This window comes from Palaemon carinicauda, chromosome 12 (assembly GCF_036898095.1).
Source record: "Palaemon carinicauda isolate YSFRI2023 chromosome 12, ASM3689809v2, whole genome shotgun sequence".
In the NCBI taxonomy this organism is placed as follows: domain Eukaryota; kingdom Metazoa; phylum Arthropoda; class Malacostraca; order Decapoda; family Palaemonidae; genus Palaemon; species Palaemon carinicauda.
The window spans coordinates 39,385,380-39,410,335 of NC_090736.1; positions in this window are offsets into that span (position 1 = coordinate 39,385,380).

The following is a 24,956-nucleotide window of genomic DNA, read 5'->3' on the forward strand; positions in this document are numbered from 1 at the left end:
TTCCGTTTCCAGTGTGTATCTGATGAAAGCGGTAGCGCCCTCTTTAGTCCTTGTAGCGATATACGAGGTATTAGAGGTACTGTATTGTAGTGAGGGGTCAATAAGCCCTTTTACAATAAAAGGAAGGGTGGGTCCATCAGGACTACATGGCTACCTCACCCAAAAGTAGATTTTTCGCTCCCCTCCAAATCCGTTTTTTGGGCTCAGGCCATGTCGTCCTGATGAAAGTTTACCAGAGCATTACTGTATCTGTTGATTCTCAATCAGTGCCGTACTCTCAAGAAAGTATTTTCCTGGTCCGTCTAGACCTAGAGACACATGATGTTACCGTCACACATCATTTCATCTAAGCATGAACTATGTTAGTGCTTCCATCCCCCTACAGGGAAGAGTCGTACTAGACTCTAGAAAAAGTCTCGAAGAGTACATAATAATTATGGATGACAAAATGACAAGCTTGTATAGTGGTCTCACCCTATACAATATAAAGCAAAGTTTGTATAAGAGTCACCAATGTCAGTATGAATTTGTGACACCTTCCCCAATGTGACTACTCTTATAAACTATTGGATAATGGTTGTATCCGCATAGGAACAAATTTTGCCTCTTTGCCACTATCCCATTAGGGTACCACGTCAACCCTTCCAAGGAAGGGTTAGAGTGAGTGGACTTTTGCTTAAATCAGGGAACAGTCTTAAAAGACATACCGTGATAAAAATATCCATATTATAATCTTAATGCTCAGTACATTTCTAATAAAATGAGTGTGGGCGAATAAGACGCAGGGTTCACTATGAACTAGTTTATTAAAATTGAATAAATGTACATATAAGATCAACATTTATAAAATTTATAAAACGTGGATGATATGCGTCAAAGCATAAAGAAAAACAGTCAACAGAAAATATTGTTTCGTCTATAGGAAACAGATTTGCCACTTCAATTGAAATATTAATAATAATGATATAGTCTGTATACTGTTAATTTACACTAGCGTAAAAAATGCTTGGCACAAGTGTCCGTATTATGCTAAAGTTCACCGACAACAATGGAACAGTTTGTAAGGACACTTCCGTGGCCTATCGCTCAGTGTGTAGTAACATACAGTGACTACACACGCACCCTCTTAATTAATCGTCCCAAATTAATTACACTGTTCCTCGCAGATTTAAAAACAGAAGGTTAAAGAATTCTACCTGCTGCTACCACAGAATTCTTAAGTTGCTCCACTAGCTTCGCAGAGTGCGTAAAGAACACCTAGGGTGACTACCAGCCGGTGTATAAACAAGGATGTTCAAAGTCCATATAATTAAAGAAATTTTATGGAACAGGCAACTTTCCTCAGAACATGACTAACCTGTGTACTGTCTGGATCCGTTCTGCGAATAACACGGGAGAGATTCGCCCTTAGTTATAGAAAACTCTGAACCCAGGGTTTCTCATCTGAACAGCTGTCCTCCCATAAAGTCTGAAGTTCAATGAAGATAGACCTTAGGCACTCCACTGGACATAGAGATGCATCTTCCTTCAGAGGGCAGATTCTTTAGGGACCCCACCTGTTGGTGGGTAGCTTGTTCTTGGTAAGAAACGTTGGGTCTGGAAATAGATTCAGTTCTCCCTCCAAGAACTGGACGTGGCCTTCCTCTCGAGAGAGAGCCACTATTTCACTAACTCTGGCCCCCAAATTGAGTACAAGCAGAAACATGACTTAAAATTCAAGCAAGGCCTTCTAAATGCATTCCTCATTGTTCATTATTTATACACAATGAAGAATCTTATCTACTGACCATGCAAAGGGTCCTTGGAGGCGCTGAAGGGCTAAGCCTAGCATGGGCCTTTTAGTTCATTAAGAACGTCGTTAGAAAGGTCGACCTGTAGGGCATATGGTATCTGTCTTGTCAAGGCAGACTTGAACAAAAGAATTGTGTTGGCTGCTAAACCTTACCCATGAAGGTGGATGAAGAATGATAAATAGGAATCTGTCTAGATCTCTTTTGGTTTCTTCGCCTTGACAAAGGATATCTGTTTCTTCCCTGAAGCCTCATAATGTCTTCTGGTTTCCTCCAAAAGTCTGAACTAACTTTTAACACCGAATCTTTTTCTCATCGTTAAGGAGAGAAAATCATGAGATGTAGGTTCCGTGTTTTATGTGATGAAGTGAAAACAGTCGACTTCTGTACTCGCTGAGACAGGGATGGATCCGGTAGCGGTACGAATTTTAGTCGTAGTTCCAATGCCAGAGGGAACCACACGCTATTTGGCCACTTGTGGGCCACTATTGCTGCTTTCCCTTTGAAGGATCTCAGCTTACCGAGGACCTTCAAAAGGAGGTTGTGCGGAGGGAACAGATAGATACTGGACCATCTGTTCCAGTCTAGGGACATAGCGTCCACTGCCTGTGATAGCGGATCCTCGTAAGGGGACAAATAACGATCTATTTTCTGGTTCTCTTTCGTCGCAAAGAGGTCTATCTGCAGCTCTGGGACTTGACTCGAGATGAAGGAGAACGATCCTGCGTCAAGGAACAATTCTGACTCTATAGGTGTAGACCTGGATAGAGCGTCCGCTGTCACATTGCGGAACCCTTGAATGTGAACTGCTGACAGGGGCCATTTCTTCCTTTCCGACAAACGGAATATGCCCAACATCACTTGGTTGCTTTGAGGTGACCTCGACCCTTGTCGATTCAGGCATCTCACTACCAACTTGCTGTCTAGAACCAGTCTTATGTGGGTCGAGTGGTGAGGAGAAACTTTCTTTAGTGTCAGAAGTACTGCCATGGCTTCAAGAAAGTTGATGTGAAATGACTTGAAAAGATTGGACCAAGCTCCTTGGTTTCTCTTCTGACGAGATTGACCTCCCCAGTCTTCCTTTGAGGCGTCTGTGTGGATAGTTACTGACGGGGGAGGAGGTTGAAGAAGTATTGATTTCTTCAATTGCTTGGCATTGGACCACGGCTTGAGAAGCGTTCGCAGTCGAGTCGGTAGTGGTCTTATTAGATCTCTTCGCACGTTTGATGCGTATTTTCTCCAGACTCCTGTTGCATCCTTAAGCTGTGCTCTTAGTACTGGATCTGTTATCGAAGCAAACTGTAGAGAGCCCAGCTCTCTCTCCTGTTCGCGTCTTGATATCCGTTTGGATTTCAATAGTCTCTTGATAGATCCTGCTATTTCTTTCCTCTTCTTACTAGTAATGGAAAGCCGATGTGACTCCAAAGTCCAGTGGATTCCCAACCACTGAAATTTTTGAGCTGGAGAAAGTCGAGACTTTTTGATGTTGATCTTGAATCCCAAATGTTCCAGGAACTGGATCACTATCTTAGAAGCTTGCATGCATTCTGTCCTGGATGCTGCCCACACCAGCTAGTCGTCCAAGTAGGCTACTACTTGGACCCCCTTTAGGCGTAATTGATGGACGGCTGCGTTCGCGAGCTTCCTGAAAATCCTTGGGGCTATTTTTAGCACGAAAGTCATGGCTCTGAAGGCATAAAGTTTTCGATGTAACTTGAAGCCTAGGTAGGAAAAAAGGTGACGATTAATTGGAACGTGCCAATAAGCGTCAGACAAGTCTATAGAGACAGTATGTGCCCTTCTGGGCAGTAGGGTCCTTATGTGCTGAAGCGTGAGCATTCTGAACTTGTAGTTCACTATGAACTTGTTGAGTGGTAACAAGTCTAGAATGACTCTGAGTTTTTCTGAGTCCTTCTTTTGAACACAAAACAGCCTCCCTTGGAATTTGATGGACTTAACTTTCCGTATTACTCTTTTGTCTAAGAGCTCTCGGACGTATTCTTCCAGAACGGGGGTTGAGTGTTGGGAGAATTGAGGAAATTGAGGTGGAAGGCTGCACCAACTCCAACCTAGTCCATTCTTTATTAGGCTGTGGGCCCAGGGATCGAAGGTCCAGCGATCCCTAAATAGCTGTAGCCTCCCTCCTACTGGAAGCATCTCACTTCTGCTGTTGTGGACCTGAGGAATTGCCTCCTTGACCGCGTCCTCTCCTGGATCCCCTTCCTCTTGAAGGGCGTCTAGAAGAACCTCTGGCAGTTCCTCTAGCCCTCGAACGAAAGGAAGAGGTCTGCCTTTCGAAGGCTGGATTAAAAACTGGCGACTGAGTCGCCACTTGTTGAGGTACCAGCTGGTACGTGGTTGGAGGTTGTGCCATCATCTGAGGCGCCGCGGTCACAGGAAGTTGTTGCTGTTGTTGCTGTCGGTAAGGTATAGCTGGCCGAGAAGATGGCATAGGCCTTTTTGTCTTCCTTTTGGGTTGGGGACCCTCATCCTGAGAAGACTTCCTCTTAAGATCTAAGCCCCACTTTTTGAGAAGGTTCCTATTCTCTGTGGCGGCCTTGTCTACTACCTCTTTAACCACATCGTTGGGAAAGAGGTCTTTACCCCAGATACGAGAAGAGATCAGTTTCCTTGGTTCGTGCCTCACCGCAGCCGAGGCGAACACGAACTCTCTACAGGGTCTCCTAGCTTTAATAAAACTATAGAGATCCTTCGTAACTGTGGCCAGATGGGTTTTGGCCACTACCATGAACATGTCCTGGATCTTGGGGTCACTTGCCATCGTTTCTAATGTCGTTTGCAATGACATCGATGCAACAAGTCTTTCCTTCGTCTCTTGCTTCCTGCACAAGAGAACCTCCGACAGCTTAGGGAGTTCTTCAACGAACTGACGTTCAGCAATATCAGCTTCCAGCTTCCCAACTGAGAAGGTAAGGTGTACGTCCTTCCAGTCTCCTTGGTCCAAGGGCAAGGTCAGAGATAACAGCTTGCACTCCTCCAAGGAGGGGCATGGTTTCCCTGCTTCCACCGCCTTTAAGGCTGCCTTACATCCCTTTTCTATGAAGGGAAAGGCTCTGGTAGGCGAGGCCACAAAGGAGGGAAGCTTCTTATTCAAGGCTGGCACCTTTGAGTTCGTGAAGCCCCTCTCTTTCATGGAGCCCCTAGGAACGTCTGTGCTTTACTATGGTCATGAACTATGACCTCCTTCACCTCTGTCTCCTCCTTTGAGGCTGGCTCCTTCCTAAGACGGACATAGCAGTCCGGATAAGAATCTTTGTTGGGCCAAAATTCCACTTCTTCCAGGGGAATTGCTCCCAACTTTTCTGAGATCACGATCTTCCCGGTTGTTATTGGCATGTGTTCGGCATACCTCCAAGGATTGGTATCCGAGCACAAAGGAAGATAATTCACGTTAAGTCGCTTCTGGGGCCCACGTGATGCTGCAAGCCTACGCATCTCCAGTTTCATTGCAGCCTCCTTCTCATCATTCTTCTTCTGAATTTGTTGGATCATCTACACAATAGAAGAAAGAGTCCTTCCAAGGTCATCTGGGATAGCAGACGATAAAGAGGGAACAGGTTCTCGGTCCGGAACAGATGTACCCGACACCTCATCGATTTCTTCCTCTTCTACTTGAGGAGCCTGGCACAGCTCCTCCTCTTGACCTTCTCCTAGAAGGTCCTTCTCTGTAGAATCCGACACCTCCGACATCCTATCGTCCAATTGGATGTCTTGAAGGGCGGCCGAGACTTCAGAATCCACCGGATTCTGGGCAGTTGGTATCTCCACCTGAGGCTAAGGAATGACTGCGTCGGCTGATGCTTTAGGGAAAAGGTAGGCCCTCATCTTCTCATTTGGAAGGTAGGGGCTTGAGGTGTTTTTCTGAAAACCTCTCACCCTGGATCGTAACTTTTCCCAAGCAGCATCCCTTGACTCCGTCGACTTGGGGTCGTCAAAAGCCTCAGTAATCAGGTTAGAACAGGCTGTACCAACCTGAGGGTCCAAATACCGGAGATCACCTCTGGAGGCTGCACATGCTGCGTGCCTCCTGCAATATTGATGTCCACAAAAGTTCTTACTGCGGACATTACAGAACACACTCCCGCACTTCGGATGGTCCTCCTGTAAAGAGGAGAAAAATCCATGAGTATCAAGTGAAGGCTTTCACTTATATTGAGACATTTAGCTTATATAGAAAAGCTATAAAAGAAAGAAGGAAAGACACATACTTGGATTTTCTGTCCAGTCAATTGCTGACACCTCCCGAGATACTAAAACTGAGGTTAATTTAATTCTAGAATACCTTATGTAATTTCCTAAACGGAAATTTAAGGAGAAGTTCACACCTTGAGATAAAGTTTTAATATACGGGATAGAAAGAATACAAAAAGAACTTTCTATATAAGGAGAAGTTCACACCTTGAGATAAAGTTTTAATATACGGGATAGAAAGAATACAAAAAGAACTTTCTATATAGATCCTGCTATTTCTTTCCTCTTCTTACTAGTAATGGAAAGCCGATGTGACTCCAAAGTCCAGTGGATTCCCAACCACTGAAATTTTTGAGCTGGAGAAAGTCGAGACTTTTTGATGTTGATCTTGAATCCCAGATGTTCCAGGAACTGGATCACTATCTTAGAAGCTTGCATGCATTCTGTTCTTGTTTTTTTTAACATCCCGCCACATTACTCAGCCGCAATTCCTCCTCTAAAGCCTTATATTTACCTTCCATTTTTCTTCAACCTTAATTCTAAATTTGTATCCTATCAGTCCTTCGTCAAAGAGTCCAGCTATCAGTCCCGCCTCAGCGGTCCCTGTTCGGGCGCCAAAATAATGTGGCAGGATGTTAAAAAAAACAACCCCCACACCCTTGAATCACTCTAACTGACAATTGTCTCAACAACACAAACTTTCCCCTTACGTAATCTACAACCAGACTCTTAGACAAAAAGGACGAAATAAACAAAACATATCCTAAAAAACTATATTTCCTTACAAACTAAAACGCTCAACATAAAAAAACACACTTATCAATAATCATACACTTAACACAAAACAGGCCTTAATCATACCACCATTCAATTAAACCCTCAAAATAAATAACGCTTAACAACTTACAAAACATACAATAAACGTAACATGATTCAAATAAACCAAATTTAAACCCTAACAAAACTTAAAACTAAACCGCACAACCAATATGTAATTCTGAGTGGACACTTTCCTCCATTCCAGTTCTTACACTCACAGATTTACTTTCTTTCATACACCTATCCAACTTGTAATCCTCAACTATCTCTAAAATATCATCCCATGTCAATCTTTCTTTCGTCCACCTCATGGACATCATGTGTGTGTGTGTGTGAGAGAGAGAGAGAGAGAGAGAGAGAGAGAGAGAGAGAGAGAGAGAGAGAGAGAGAGAGAGAGAGAGAGATATTGTGTTAGTGAGCGAAAGTAGTTAGGTTAACAATCGTTTGTGGTGAGAAAGACTGTTGGTATAAATGAGATTGTTTGTTTACATTTTTTTAGTAAGGTTACGACAGTGGTGAATGTTTCGGAGCGAATGCTTTTTTATTTGACTGCAGCTTAAGGCAGTTGTGTGAGAGCTGGATTATATCATTATTATTTTTTGACCAGCGTGGAAGTGTTTTGATTTTCTGAGTAAGTACAGTTTTGTTTATCTTTGCTTGTCGTGATTGTGAATGATAGGAACAATTTATTATTTATCTTTGATTATGGTGCGATAGTTCAGTTAGCTAGAAGTGTTCGTAAGTGTTTTTCTTTTTTATTTTGGCAGGCCGTGATTCCTCCTTTGGGGAGAAATTTATGTGAATGTGATTGTTGACGACCTGGCTTGTTTAAGGAATTTGATACGACTGCTCAGATTTGGAATGAATTATTGATGACCTGGATTGTTTAAGGACCTGATTGGATTGCTCTGTGAATTTTGATGAAATAGATGCTGTAACGACCCCGCCCGGTTGAAGGAATTGGTTTGGCGTATTGATGATGATGATGATGATAATGATGATGACGATGATGATAAGTGCAATTGTGCATTAACATTTTTCAGCGGTCCGGTTGCTGCAGAGTTGTGTTTTTTGGCTATAAAAGACTGTTGGCCTTGTGTGGACGAAAGTGTCCACTCAGAATTACATATTGGTTGTGCGGTTTAGTTTGTAAGGAATTATGTTTCGTTTATTGTATGTTTTGTAAGTTGTTAAGCGTTATTTATTTTGAGGGTTTAATTGAATGGTGGTATGATTAAGGCCTGTTTTGTGTTAAGTGTATGATTATTGATAAGTGTGTTTTTTTTTTATGTTGAGCGTTTTAGTTTGTAAGGAAATATAGTTTTTTAGGATATGATTTGTTTATTTCGTCCTTTTTGTCTAAGAGTCTGGTTGTAGATTACGTAAGGGGAAAGTTTGTGTTGTGGGACCATTGTCAGTAGGTGTGATTCAGGGTGTGGGGCTTGTTTTTTTTAACATCCCGCCACATTACTCAGCCGCAATTCCTCCTCTAAAGCCTTATATTTACCTTCCATTTTTCTTCAACCTTAATTCTAAATTTGTATCCTATCAGTCCTTCGTCAAAGAGTCCAGCTATCAGTCCCGCCTCAGCAGTCCCTGTTCGGGCGCCAAAATAATGTGGCGGGATGTTAAAAAAAACAACCCCCACACCCTTGAATCACTCTAACTGACAATTGTCTCAACAACACAAACTTTCCCCTTACGTAATCTACAACCAGACTCTTAGACAAAAAGGACGAAATAAACAAAACATATCCTAAAAACTATATTTCCTTACAAACTAAAACGCTCAACATAAAAAAAACACACTTATCAATAATCATACACTTAACACAAAACAGGCCTTAATCATACCACCATTCAATTAAACCCTCAAAATAAATAACGCTTAACAACTTACAAAACATACAATAAACGTAACATGATTCAAATAAACCAAATTTAAACCCTAACAAAACTTAAAACTAAACCGCACAACCAATATGTAATTCTGAGTGGACACTTTCCTCCATTCCAGTTCTTACACTCACAGATTTACTTTCTTTCATACACCTATCCAACTCGTAATCCTCAACTATCTCTAAAATATCATCCCATGTCAATCTTTCTTTCGTCCACCTCATTTTCTCCTTCCGTTTCAAATTAACAAACTCAGCAACATTCTCGGGTACAGTAGCCAAAAACTTCCTCATTAACTCCTTATTCTCATTTATACCTTCATCCCCATACTTTTTCCTAGCTAAAGTTTCCAACCTACATACGTACATTGATATCGCTTCTCCTGCATTCATCCGTGCTTCATCAAAATCATTCCTACGCTTATACTTAACACTCCCTTTCATACGTTTTACCTGCTCAATTATTCTCGTTTTCACACTTTCATAATCAACGTCCCCTACACTCATTATCACTCCATACATCGTCAACAAATACCCAGTCAAATATTCTCCTAACTCCCTAGCCCAAATTCTTTTACTATCACCATACTTATCCTGACAATACCTCTCATACTCCTTGAAAAAATCATATACATCCCTACTGCTATGCTCATTGAACCTTTCACACCGAGGTACCTCTCTCATAAACACAGTCTTACACACATCACGTTCATTCTCACTGCTATCATCACTGTCTACTCCCTTGTTACCTTCTTCCTCATTCGAATATAATGAATCCACTTCCACACTTAAATTCCTATCCTTAACCATTCCTTTCTTACCCTTTTTCTTACTTACCACTTTCACCCATTCACGATCGTCCTTGCTATCAGCCTGATACTTTTTCTTCCCTTTCTTCACATCACTTTTACCTTTCCTTTCATCTTTCCTCTCACCTTTCTGTTCATCCTTACTATGCCTAATTCCCTTATCTTCAACATCACCATCACTATTACTACTATCACTATCACTTCCTTTCCCATTATCACCTACCTTATCCTTCTCTTCCACTACCAACCCATTACCCGAAGCTGAGGACACTCCTCCGACTGCACCTTCACCCATTATAGTTTTCCTCATCCCCATGACTTGCCCCATCATATCTTCCATTCGTTTCTCTATTCGTTCTTCATTCTCTCGCATCCTCATCTCAACACATTCTTCCACTCTCTCTACTGTCCCCTTGCAAAACAACCCCCACACCCTTGAATCTTACTTACAGACAATGGTCTCCACAAAACAAACTTTCCCCTCACGTAATCAACAACCAGACTCTTGGACAAAAGGACAAAACAAAACAAAACATAACCTTAAAACTATAATTCTTAAAACTTAAAATAAATCATAAACCATCCACATTCAAAATAAATACTTTAAACCAATCAAAACTTAACACTTTAAACTAATCAAAACTTAACACTTTAAACTAATCAAAACTTAACACTAAAGATAAATAAAACGTAATACCATCCAAATAAACACAAAAAACCCAAACAAACTTAAATTACACCGCAAACCAACACCAAAAAATAAATATATATATATATAAACACCAACACAAAGCCGACAGTCTTTTACGGCAACTATCACAATCACAGCTTTTAAAATAACATTAAACTGTGTGGCAATTTGCCACAACTGTCTCGGTGATTAGGATGGTACTTATACTCATCATCATCATCATCATTATTATCATCATCATCATCATCATCATCATCATCATCATCATCAATCGGAAGTAAACGGGCCAGTCATCAACAATCGTCAATCCAAAGAGCAGTCTTAATACAAAATCAATCACAGGCCAGGTCATCAACTATATATCAGCATTCGGAAAATAACTCTCCAAAGGAGTTAGCCTCACCAAAGGAGGAATTACGGCCTGCCAATATGAAAAAGAAAAACACGTATGAACACTCCTAACTAACTGAACTATCGCACTATAATCAAAGATAAATAATAAATTGTTCCTATCATTCACAATCACGACAAGCAAATATAAACAAAACTGTACTTACTGTCAAAATAATCAAAACACTTCCACGCTGGTAAGAAAAATAATAGATATAATCCAGCATTCAATCACACAACTGCTTCAGGACGCAGTCAATCAAAAAAAGCATTCGCTCCGAAACATTCACCACTGTCGTAACCTAACTAAAAACATAAACAAACAATCTCATTTGTACCAACAGTCTTTCCCACTACAAACGATCATTCGCTAAATACCACTTGTTCTCTCTCTCTCTCTCTCTCTCTCTCTCTCTCTCTCTCTCTCTCTCTCTCTCTCTCTCTCTCTCTCTCTCTCAGGATTTGGCAAAAAAAACTAGAATAAAACAAAAATAAATCCTCCACATTCCTCCCCCCTTACTTTGCCAAATCCTTCTCACAAAAAACTTACATTATTTTTTTCATAACCCAGTCGCAGTCGGGAACGGGACCTCTATCCGAGTAACTGGGCCTCCATATACTCTCTCATTCACTTCTTCCTTATCACAATCATTCGCTACATTAACACTATTCCTATCTAAATCCCTATCATCTAATATATCATGTACAATCATATCTACCTCGTTCTCATCTGGCCCTATAATTACACTCATTTCTGTAAACAGTTCATCCATTTCATTAAAAACATTCTCAACTTTAGTAAAAGATTCATTCATACTACTAATCATTCTCCTATCTCTCACTCTCGCATTCGTCATCCTTTCTTTTACATCACCTAAGGAAAAGCCACACACACTATAGGTATCATTCATACTCAGCCATGATTCATCTGTATTAACACATTTATCTTCCATACACACTTGCACATTTACACCCTTGTCATACTTATTTCTATTCTCACTTTTACTTATAAAATTTCCCCTTCTTTCATCTTTACTTAAAACTTTCAAACACCTCTTTTTCCTATATTCAACTAACACTAATTGTTTATTTTCCAGCCCTAACTTTTCATGCCTACTAGACTCATACTTGCTCATTTCTAACCAATTATTCATCCCGTTCTCACAAACATTGATCCTATTCCTTCCACACACACAGGAGGACTCACCCAGCTGAACCCTTTCACACTCTAGTTTCCCGAACATCCTGGCTGACTTAATCCCTTCTTCCTACATACTCTAGCTACATGCCCATCTGCACCACATTCAGTACACTTACCCCGCGGCTCCTTGCACATTCTAGCATAATGCCCATCCTTACCACAATTACCACAAATCACATTCATACAATTACTACGACATCCACTCGCTATGTGCCCAGTCATACCACACCGATAACATTTTACCCCTTTCTCTTTCTTGCACTCGATAATTCTATGACCTACCTCACCACATCCAAAACAAGCACCTAGAGCCCATCTACATTCATTCTTCTTATGACCAACTTTCCCACACCTATAACACTTTTCATCACGGACACGGCTATCTGACATACATCGATGTGCACTCACACTCTTATCCCTATTGCGCCAATTACCCTGCCTAAATCTTTCATTTGTCCTTACAGGTATTCCCACATTACTCGCCCTAACACTCCTATCTACTACATTATCAGCTACCCTCATTGGTCTTCTCAAAATTGCATCCTTATAACTACCAAATTCTATTACACTTTCTTCCATTCCAGTTCTTACACTCACAGATTTACTTTCTTTCATGCACCTATCTAACTCATAATCCTCAACTATCTCTAGTATATCATCCCATGTCAATCTCTCTTGCGTCCACCTCATTTTCTCTTTGCGTTTCAAATTAATAAATTCACACACATTCTCAGAGACTGTTGCCAAAAACTTCCTCATTAACTCCTTATTCTCATTTATGCCTTCATCCCCATACTTCTTCCTAGCTAACGTTTCCAACCTACATACGTACATTGATATAGCTTCTCCTGCATTCATCCTTGCCTCATCAAAATCATTCTTACGCTTATACTTAACACTCCCTTTCATACGTTTTACCTGCTCAATTATTCTCGTTTTCACACTTTCATAATCAACGTCCCCTACACTCATTATCACTCCATACATCGTCAACAAATACCCAGTCAAATATTCTCCTAACTCCCTAGCCCAAACTCTTTTACTATCACCATACTTATCCTGACAATACCTCTCACACTCCTTGAAAAAATCATATACATCCCTACTGCTATGCTCATTGAACCTTTCACACCGAGGTACCTCTCTCATAAACACAGTCTTACACACATCACGTTCATTCTCACTGCTATCATCACTGTCTACTCCCTTGTTACCTTCTTCCTCATTCGAATATAATGAATCCACTTCCACACTTAAATTCCTATCCTTAACCATTCCCTTCTTACCCTTTTTCTTACTTACCACTTTCACCCATTCACGATCGTCCTTGCTATCAGCCTGATACTTTTTCTTCCCTTTCTTCACATCACTTTTACCTTTCCTTTCATCTTTCCTCTCACCTTTCTGTTCATCCTTACTATGCCTAATTCCCTTATTTTCAATATCACCATCACTATTACTACTATCACTATCACTTCCTTTCCCATTATCACCTACCTTAACCTTCTCTTCCACTACCAACCCATTACCCTAAGCTGAGGACACTCCTCCGACTGCACCTTCACCCATTATAGTTTTCATCATCCCCATGACTTGCCCCATCATATCTTCCATTCGTTTCTCTATTCGTTCTTCATTCTCTCGCATCCTCATCTCAACACATTCTTCCACTCTCTCTACTGTCCCCTTTAACTCCCTAAGCTCCTTCTGCATCGCCGCATTCTCCCAGTTCAACCTCTCATTCTCTATTAGCAACCTCTCCTCACGCTCCTTACTCAGCCGCAATTCCTCCTCCAAAGCCTTTAATTTACCTTCCATTTTTCATCAACCTTATATCTAAATTCTGTCCTTCGTCCAACAGTCCGGCTTCCTATCCCACCTCGGCAGTCCCTGTTCGGGCGCCAAAATAATGTGGCGGGATATTGCAAAACAACCCCCACACCCTTGAATCTTACTTACAGACAATGGTCTCCACAAAACAAACTTTCCCCTCACGTAATCTACAACCAGACTCTTGGACAAAAGGACAAAACAAAACAAAACATAACCTTAAAACTATAATTCTTAAAACTTAAAATAAATCATAAACCATCCACATTCAAAATAAATACTTTAAACCAATCAAAACTTAACACTTTAAACTAATCAAAACTTAACACTTTAAACTAATCAAAACTTAACACTAAAGATAAATAAAACGTAATAACATCCAAATAAACACAAAAAAACCCAAACAAACTTAAATTACACCGCAAACCAACACCAAAAAATAAATATATATATATATAAACACCAACACAAAGCCGACAGTCTTTTACGGCAACTATCACAATCACAGCTTTTAAAATAACATTAAACTGTGTGGCAATTTGCCACAACTGTCTCGGTCATTAGGATGGTACTTATACTCATCATCATCATCATCATTATTATCATCATCATCATCATCATCATCATCATCATCATCAATCGGAAGTAAACGGGACGGTCATCAACAATCGTCAATCCAAAGAGCAGTCTTAATACAAAATCAATCACAGGCCAGGTCATCAACTATATATCAGCATTCGGAAAATAACTCTCCAAAGGAGTTAGCCTCACCAAAGGAGGAATTACGGCCTGCCAATATGAAAAAGAAAAACACGTATGAACACTCCTAACTAACTGAACTATCGCACTATAATCAAAGATAAATAATAAATTGTTCCTATCATTCACAATCACGACAAGCAAATATAAACAAAACTGTACTTACTGTCAAAATAATCAAAACACTTCCACGCTGGTAAGAAAAATAATAGATATAATCCAGCATTCAATCACACAACTGCTTCAGGACGCAGTCAATCAAAAAAAGCATTCGCTCCGAAACATTCACCACTGTCGTAACCTAACTAAAAACATAAACAAACAATCTCATTTGTACCAACAGTCTTTCCCACTACAAACGATCATTCGCTAAATACCACTTGTTCTCTCTCTCTCTCTCTCTCTCTCTCTCTCTCTCTCTCTCTCTCTCTCTCTCTCTCTCTCTCTCTCTCTCTCTCAGGATTTGGCAAAAAAAACTAAAATAAAACAAAAATAAATCCTCCACAGTACGGTCTCAACAAAAGGCTGTATAAGATAACATTAAGTATGATGAAGAACTTTAGTGTTATCACAAGCTCTGTACAGTAGTTTCTGCTAATGCAGTGAGTACTACACTACAAATATAGCAACTACTGTACATCGCATGCTGTTGTGCCGGCTAGCACGCGCCGGTACGTGCCGGAGTGTGACTGCACGTGCGGCTGGCATCTACCCCTGTATAGTTCAAAGATATACTATCTTTAACTAATAGGCGGCAGCACACTGATTCGCGACTGTGTGCCGGCCGGCAATCATTGCCGGGCGACGGCTGAAAACACTAATACCCGGCTGCCGGCCGCTAATTGTAGTGGCCAGCAGATTCGTTCTGTGTTTCCACTGCCGGCAGGCGAAGGTAATAATACCCATGCCTGCCGACAGTAGCCAAGAACCAGAGAACCTCCACCTGCCCGGCTGTCGACTGTTAAGCCGGCAGCCGGGTTAGGGGTGCAACACAATAGTCAGAGAAAGAGTATGGATGTAAGGTTATAGGGCGGAATTGCCATACGACCTTCCATCCAGAAAGAGTGAGCTTATGTAAGTGGAAAATGTAGCATTCAGGCTTCCAAAGAATCCATAGCCTGCCGGGCTCTACCGGCAGACATGAAAGGGAGACCAAGTGAGGTCTGGGGTTCACTCTGCAAAGAACAAAGGGTCTCTGCCGGCCGACACGTAATGCCAGCCGGCAGAGAGCTTAGCCGGTCCTCCATCCTAACCTATACTAGGTACGGAAGTAGGACTGCGGCCAAAAGAAAATAAAAGAAAGAGAGGTGGGGAAGGGATAAGGGTCCTATAGACTTCGTTCTAGCAAGAGATACACTCAGCAGTTAGGGAAGCTCATCCTAACCTAGAGTTGTCTATTAGGGAGGAAGACTGGCAATACTTGCTATCCTCCTCCCAGCCAGAACAAAGTTAGGTGAAGTTATTTCGCCGAGCAACAGAGAAAACTCATTCTCCAGCCCGAGAAAAACAACACAGGACAGTCTGCTACGCCACTAGAGGAAAGAATCATTTACAGAATCCTTGCAACATGGACTAGGGAAGCTGCTGATTCTCATCTTAATTTGTTGGACAGAAACTTACGGTCTATTAAATTTCTTATTCCTGATCTAGATATTAATCTCTGGCACCGTCGATCAATTAGTTCATTATGCATGTTGTATAAGATTTTTCATAACTCTGACCATCCTTTACATTCAGATCTCCCTGGACAATTCTATCCTGTTCGTAATACTAGGCAGGCAGTTAATTCTAATAGCCAGGCCTTCTCCATCATAAGACTCAATACTACGCAGTACTCTAGAAGTTTTATTCCAGCTGTTACCAAGTTGTGGAATGATCTTCCTAATCGGGTTGTTGAATCAGTAGAACTTCAAAAGTTCAAAGTTGGAGCAAATGCTTTTTTGTTGACCAGACGAACATGAGTCTTTTTATAGTTTATATATGACATTTTTGTTGTTGACGTTGTTAATAGTTTATATATGATATATCTCTTTTGACATTACTTTTTTTAGAATGATTTATTGTTAATTTGTTCTCTTCAGTTATTTATTTCCTTATTTCCTTTCCTCACTGGGCTATTTTTCCCTATTGGAGCCCCTGGGCTTATAGCGTCTTGCTTTTCCAATTAGGGTTGTAGCTTGGATAGTAATAATAATAATAATAATAGGCTTCCTGTGTCCGCCCCTAACCTAGCAAAGGAGACTCATTCTCTATGCTAGGAAGAGGCAGACCACAGACTAGAAACTCTGATGTTCTGCCCTAACCTAAAAAACCAGTCACTCTGGTTATCAGGTCAGGACAGACATATACTAGAATAGTTATACTTGAATTATTTTACAGATAGAACCACTAGGATTAAGCCGAAGGCTAACAGAGGGAGAGGGAATGAACTTAGCCTCCGGATGAGAAGAAAACAATCGGGGATATGCGAAAGTATACTACTGTACCTAGATTACTAGACTAGGTAAGGTGAAAATCGATTCCTTAACTGAAACTCTCTCGTATACAATCTTGGAAAAAAATTCAACAATATTTTACATGTATAAAATATTTGACTATAGCATCAATAATATAACACTCGGAAAAAACTTATATCATGCATGAAAGTACTAGGGCCTAGGCTACTAAGCCTCGCGAAGGGCAAGATCGGTACCTCGACCCTTGTTGAAATTACCGAACTAAAAAATGATGGTATAATATAAGCATTCCTAGAGGAGCTAAATAGTTAGATTGTTAAAGCATAACAAACCGAGAACGTCGCTCTAGCTAACTAAATGACCCATAAATAGCGAGTGATAGCATCCAGGATGCCTCCGGTAGGCAACAGCTCTTGTTTACGTTAATATCTCTTTTGATTTAATTCAAAACGACAAGAGCTTACATTTATACATAGTAAAGATAATACTCAACTTTCCAGGGGCAAAAGAGGCCGGAGAAGTCATCAAAATGTTGAATAAAATCCAAAATAATGATAGAACACAAGGGAAAACACCGAGTAGTAGAGCTACACGAAAAGGAATAAAGAGGGCGCTACCGCCTTCATCAGATACACACTGGAAACGGAATAGGAGAGATGCCTTATGAGCGGCTCTCTTTTCATTCTCGTTTCAGATTCTTGTTACTGTAACCCCTCGAAGCGTTAATACTGTGATGTGTTAAGAATACGTCCTCTGATATTATGCGATATCCCTGTGAGATTATTTAGGGATATTCGCTCAAGGAGTTAGAATTCTGGATACCTTAAGGTAAAATTCTCTGGGAATATCACTGTAGTCAAATATTCCCTAGAAAGCTTCCTATTAAGAACTTCCATCAGGACGACATGGCCTGAGCCCAAATATATATATATATATATATATATATATATATATATATATATATATATATATATATATATATATATATATATATATATATATAGTCAGCCATTACTAGTCTACTGCAGAACTAGGTCCTCAGGTATATCCTTACACTCGAGTCGGTTTAAGGTCTTTCTATGCCAGTTTACACCAGAAAAATTTCTTAGCAACTCAGTACTTTGTCTTCTCTTCCCTCCCCTGCTTCGTTTGATATCTATAAAGACCAATTCTGTCATTTTAAATTCCCATCTATTATTTGCCATTCGCATTATATGTGCTGCTAACGTGCATATTTTTTCTTATGCGTTATTAGAATATACTCTATTTTAGTTTGCTCTCGTATTCATGTTGCTCTTTCTCTGTCTCTTAGTTTTATTCTCATCATTATTCCTTCCATAGCTTTGAGTTGTGAATAGTTTTTGTTCTAACGCTTTATTAAGGCACGAAGTATCTGATGCATAAGTTAATACTGGTAGGACCATCTAATTGAATACATTTCTTTTTAGAGAAAGTGGCATTTTACATTTCATAATCTCATTTTATTTACCAAAAGATCTCGGTCCCATGCTTATCCTTCTTTTAATTTTGGTCACATATCCCTAGGAAACACAGTACGTATATTCATTAACAATCTCTAGAGGGTCACCCAAAAACCCTTATTTGATGTCTCTTTGCATTTTCATTGAACATTATCTTAGGTTTACCCATATTCACTTTCAGTCCTACAATTGCACACAAATACACACACACATAAATAGCTTCGGTTAGGATTCACCTGTCGTCTCTATCTTGAGCTTTTAACTCAATACTTCTTCATTCACCATCTACTTCCTGCTTTATGGTCTTCACTCATGCAGGCCAGGGTCTTCCAACTCTTCTAGTTCTTTTGTAACCCAGTTAGATATTTGGCGAACTAATTTCTCTTGGGTAGTGCGAAAAGCACGCTCAAACCATCTCAATATACCCCTCACCATGACCTCGTTCGCATATAGCGCTCAAGTAATCTCTCTTATAGTTTCATTTTTATTCCTTTCTAACCATTTAACTCCTAAGGGCTTTGTTCTCAAATCTACTAAATCTGACTCATGTTCATACAGTAACACCAGTCTCACTAAACTGATATGTAGTCTTATTTTTGTATAAAATTTCAGGCTATTAGATTTCCAAATTTTACATTACCAAGCCATTGTCTGATTTGCTATTTTCAATCTTTCACTAAACTCTAATTCTAAAGACCCTGTATTGGGGATCATAGTTCCTGAATACTTAAATGATTCTACCTCATTAATCCTTTCTCCTTCCAATAATAATTCATCTTTCATCGCACACTCCGTTCTCATCATCTCAGACCTTTTTCTATTTATTATGAGCCCAAACTTGTGTGATATTCCTTGCATTCTGTTAAGCAAGCATTGGAAATCCTGCGGTATTCTGTTAATAAGGATAGCATCATGAGCATATTTTAGGTATGCTAATTCCCTATCAGCAATCCAGTACATTCCTTCTCCACCTTCTCCGACTGTCCTAAGCATTACAAAATCCACGTGAAGGTTAAACAACCTTGGTGGCAACACATTCCCTTGTAGTACTAGGCTATTCAATGATGATTCATTTGATAGGACTCCATTAACATTAACTTTGCACTTGATATGCTCATGAATAAACTCAATCAAATTCACATATCTGAGAGGAATTCCATAATAATGCAGGACTTTCGTCACAATTGCCGGTGCACACTATCAAGGGCTATTTCATAGTCTAGAAATGCCATTAAAAGTTTATTTCGATATTCTTGAAAAGAAAATTTGGTCAGTATAACTTCTATCTTTTCTAGATCTTAATTGTTCAAATCTCAGCTTATATACATACATACATACATATATATATATATATATATATATATATATATATATATATATATATATATATATATATATATATATATATATATATATATGTACACACCCACACACACACGCATATATATATATATATATATATATATATATATATATATATATAGAGAGAGAGAGAGAGAGAGAGAGAGAGAGAGAGAGAGAGAGAGAGAGAGAGAGAGAGAGAATGTGTATGTGTAGTATACATGTATGTGTATGAGTGTATGTGCGTATATTTCCCTGATATTCGAAATAAGTTGACATCTTATTCCTTAATAAACACTTGCTAATCGAATGTGTTAAAATTACAATCTTGAACATTGACCAATTTACTTAATAGGATATAGCGGTTCTATCATGAGGAGTCACTGAGATTATTGTAGAAATAAAGAATCATTGCAATAATATATACATTGCATAACATGTTTGAAAAGATATAGCCCCGATCTTGACAAATGCTCTTGAAGTATGAAAAACCGATACTGGACCTGGCCACGTCTAAAACAAGCCCTCTCCACTCATCCATATACCCTCATTGCACTTAACGACCTAAGTTTAAAAGAGAAGAAAGCCTTTCAAAATCGTCCTCAACTGCCCACTGCCTCTCTCTCTCTCTCTCTCTCTCTCTCTCTCTCTCTCTCTCTCTCTCTCTCTCTCTCACTCTCTCTCTCTCTCCGAAATCCAAAGCAATAATGGGGCTGGGAATAGATACTAAATTCGACCAAACAGTCCCATCCGCCACACGAAGTTATGACGTCACTTTCGTTTCACCACAATTCTGGAGACCTCGCCTCGCTCAGTTAGGTGTGCACCGGTACGTGCTTCCATGTGTTCTTGAGTTTACTTCAGAGTAACTGCTCCGTGGCTTCCAACCACTAGTTAACTTTGTAATGAATTGCTTCCATGTTTCAAGTTTAAGCGTCGACACTAACGTCTGCTGATTTATGACAAGAGAGATGTAGCACTTTCATGTGCATATTTTCGTTTTTAAGAGATTTCTTGTGAAAATTGCTACCAATATTTTTGTCAATTGCTTGACTTTATCCATCTTCGCTTAAATAATGCATGGCCCAGATCACTTCAAGAAATAAGCTGTCTGATGAAGTTCTAGCAATGGATGGGGAGCAGGTTAATTCTCAGTCATTATTAGTTTAACTGTATACTTTCATTTAAATAAAGGCAGTATAGTAAATATTTCTGTATTTGAATTGACAACTGTCAGACTTGATTTTGTCAGGGCTCTTTTATTGACGTCATTTTATTATATACCCACTTAATAAAGGTTTAGATAAAAAAACTTTAAACGTGTCTTGATAATTTGTTAGGCAACCTTCACCAAAATGTTTAAAAGCTTAGTACTGATTATTACATGAAAATAATTGAAGTTACATTAACCTATGTATCTGTAATTAAAAACTTTAAATTAATATTGACATTTCAATAACACATTAATTTTTAATATATTAAACACATGACCTGAACATGATTATGCCAAATAATCAATCGTGATCAAAATGGAAGTACTACTGAGGTTAAAATGAATAGAGACTGGAAAGAAGTTAAACCAAAGCAATAAATCACACAGACGAGCATAACAGGAGAGGAAACCGAAAGGCACTATCAATGAGACCAAATAACACAATTTTCATTAAAAACGGGCTCGAACGATATCTTTCGGACACTTAAAAATCAAACCATTGTTCTATAGTCTTGGACAGCTCCATATCTTCTGAACTATGGTCTTCCACTGTCTTAGGGTAGATTTCTCTTGCTTGAGGGTGCACTTGGGTACACTATTCTATCTTGTTTTTTCTCCTCTTATTTTCTTTAAATTTTTATAGGTTATATACGATAGACCTATTTTGATGTTATTGTTTTTAAAATATTTTATTTTAATTGTACATTACTTCTCTAGTAGACTATTTCCTTGTTTTCTTTCCTCACAGGAAAATTTTTCCCTGTTGGAGCTCTTGGGCTTATAGCATCCTACTTTTACAACTAGGGCTGTAGCAAAGCAAATAATAATAATAATAATAATAATAATGTCAGTACGCTCTCAAATAACCATTTTAGACATCTATATTGCGAGTTAAAAGATCGAGCATGTAAGCTGGATCCTTATATCCCTCCCTTCGCTAAAGTATGCACCCTTGCCTTATTGCCTTATTTAATGTTTGGGTTCCCCCAGGGCCCTCAGTCTGAGGCACCTCGTATATCCACCAGAGAGATGCTGATGCATCTTCCGTTGTATTTTGCGTCTTCCAGTCTTGGATGGTCTGAGATGAATCTTAGGTATTTATCGAGCTTATTCTTAAACACATCTACGCTCACTCCTGATATGTTTCTTAGATGTGATGGCAGCGCATTAAATAGTCGCTGCATTATCGATGCTGGTGCGTAGTGGATTAATGTCCTGTGCGCCTTCCTTAGTTTTCCTGGTATAATTTTTGGCACTATTAATCTACCTCGGATTGCTCTTTCTGATATTTTTAGCTCCATGATGTTTTCAGTAATTACTTCTATTTGCTTCCATGCTTGTATTATCATGTAGCGTTATCTTCTCCTTTCTTGACAGTATAGTTTTAAAAAGTGCAGTCTTTCCCAGTAGTCAAGGTCCTTAACTTCTTCTATTCTAGCAGTATAGGACCTTTGTACACTCTCTATTTGTGCAATATCCTTTTGGTTGTGTGGGTACCATATCACATTGCAGTACTCGAGTGTACTACGTACTTATAAGTTTCGTAAAGCATAGTCATGTGTTCAGCTTTTCTTGTTTTAAAGTATCTGAATAACATTACCATTTTTCTTTACATTTAGCCAACAGTGTTGCTATTTGGTCGTTGCATAACATATTCCTATTCAACAGTACACCAAGGTCTTTAATTGCTTCCTTGTTTGTGATTGTCTCGTTATTAGGTCCCTTGTATGCATATACCATTCCTTCTCTGTTTCCATAATTTATTGATTTGAGTTTATCGGAGTTAAATACCATCCTATCTATCTCCGCCCATTCATATATTTTGTTTGGATCTCTTTGTAGTGAGTTCCTATCTTCATTACAAGTAATTTCTCTACTTATTCTTGTGTCATCGGCGAAACTTATCACTATAGAGTTTTCAACATCACAGTCTATGTCTGAGATCATAATAACAAACAGCAGTGCAACTAATACCGTACCTTGTGGAACGCCAGATATTACCTGAGCTTCATCTGATTTCTCGTCATTTGTAACCACTATCTGTTTTCTGTTTTGCAGGAATTCTTTTACCCATTTTCATATCTTTCCCACAATATTATGCTTTCTCATTTTTTTCTCTAATATACTATGGTCTACCTTGTCAAAGGCTATTTCAAAATATAGATGGATCAAAACTTTGTCTTTTTCATTTATATTTTTGTATGTTTTCAGTGTACCATCAATTGGGTTTGTGTACTTTTTCCGGGCACAAAACCGTGTTGACCTATATTACACAAATTATTTTTAACCAAATGATTCATTATTTTTTTTTTATTACCCTCTCATACACTTTCATAATATGTGATGTTAGATTAACAGGTCTATAATTACTTGCCTCTAGTCTTGATCCACTTTTGAAGATAGTGGTTATATAAGCTAATTTATGTTTAACATATATCTCGCTCATATCTACACTTTGTCTTAGCAGTATTGCAAGCGGCTTCGCGATAGTGTTTGCAGTTTTTTATAACAAAATCGCTGGAACTCCTGGTCTGGCTGCCGATCCATTTTTAGTTTCGTTTATAGCCTTGACAATATCTGCTTCATTAATATCTATATCCGTTAGAAATTCAAAATTTTCTTCTCTCATTTCTGTTTCATTATTCTCATTCGCAATTCTTGGCGTGAAGTCACTCATATATTTTTCTGCTTATATGTTGCATATTTCCTTATTTTTTTTTATTCGTTAGCCGTCCTTCAATTCTTAGAGGGACTATTTTGGGAGGTGGTATTTCATATCATAGATTGCCTTAATGAATCTTAATATATATATTTGTTGTTAGTTCTATTCTGAGGGCCCACTCTCTTCCTATGCCATTAAGGACATTATTCGTGGACTATGGATGTTCTTCACCTTCTCTCTCCTTAAAATTTATCCTACTTGTTGAGGATTTTTTTTTTACATTACAGAATTTCGAGTATAATATTCCAATATTTGGAACATTGAGTAAAAGTCTTAGGCCAAACAAAATTAAAACACGAATATGTTTTAATACTAAACGAAGTTGGGAAGTCTACAGCGGTATTAATCAGTATCTATAAAAAAAACAGTAATATTTCTAAAATTAAATCTTATATATTATATTTCTATTTTTGCAAGACTTATCCATACTCTCCAATCACGGCCCTTTGGAATCTTCTACTCGTAAACCGTGATATTATAATTACACTTCCATTATGTCTAGTATATTATAAGAAATCTAAATGCAAGGATTTAAAGCTGAATTGATCAAAGAACGTTACTAGGTAAAATACGATTTCTTGAAAGATTTAAGAGATTATTACTCAAATATTAGACTACTAAATATTTAGATAGATATGCACACACAAATACACACACTGTACCCTTTGGAGTTTACCCAATCCCTCTCACCAGGATATGACTACTTCTTCTCCCCTAATAAAGGGATGGAGAAAGACCGAGTAGTTATACACCTGGCAATGCCGCTGAGCATAAATGGAAGTATATATATATATATATATATATATATATATATATATATATATATATATATATATATATATATATACATATATATTCTATATATATATATATATATATATATATATATATATATATATATATATATATGTATACATATATATATATATATATATATATATATATATATATATATATATACACATGTGTGTGTATATGCATATATATATATATATATATATATATATATATATATATATATATATATATATATATATATATCCAGATACTTGCTCTTTATCTTACAAGGAATATGCGTTTTTAACTTTGCATGACAACAGGCCAGCAATATTCTTATCTTAAAATGGTAATTTTTAATTAATATCCATTAAGTTACCAATTCACATAAAAAGCAATAATGGTAAGAACAACGAATGATTTAATAGCATATTTTGGTAGTCTGTTACTATTATAGTATCTATTGCGTATATAATCATGCAAATTCAAACCATCATCATTGGTTTCATCAAAACTTGCTGAGCAGCAATGACACAAAAAACAGTAGCAAATGAATACCCCAGAAAA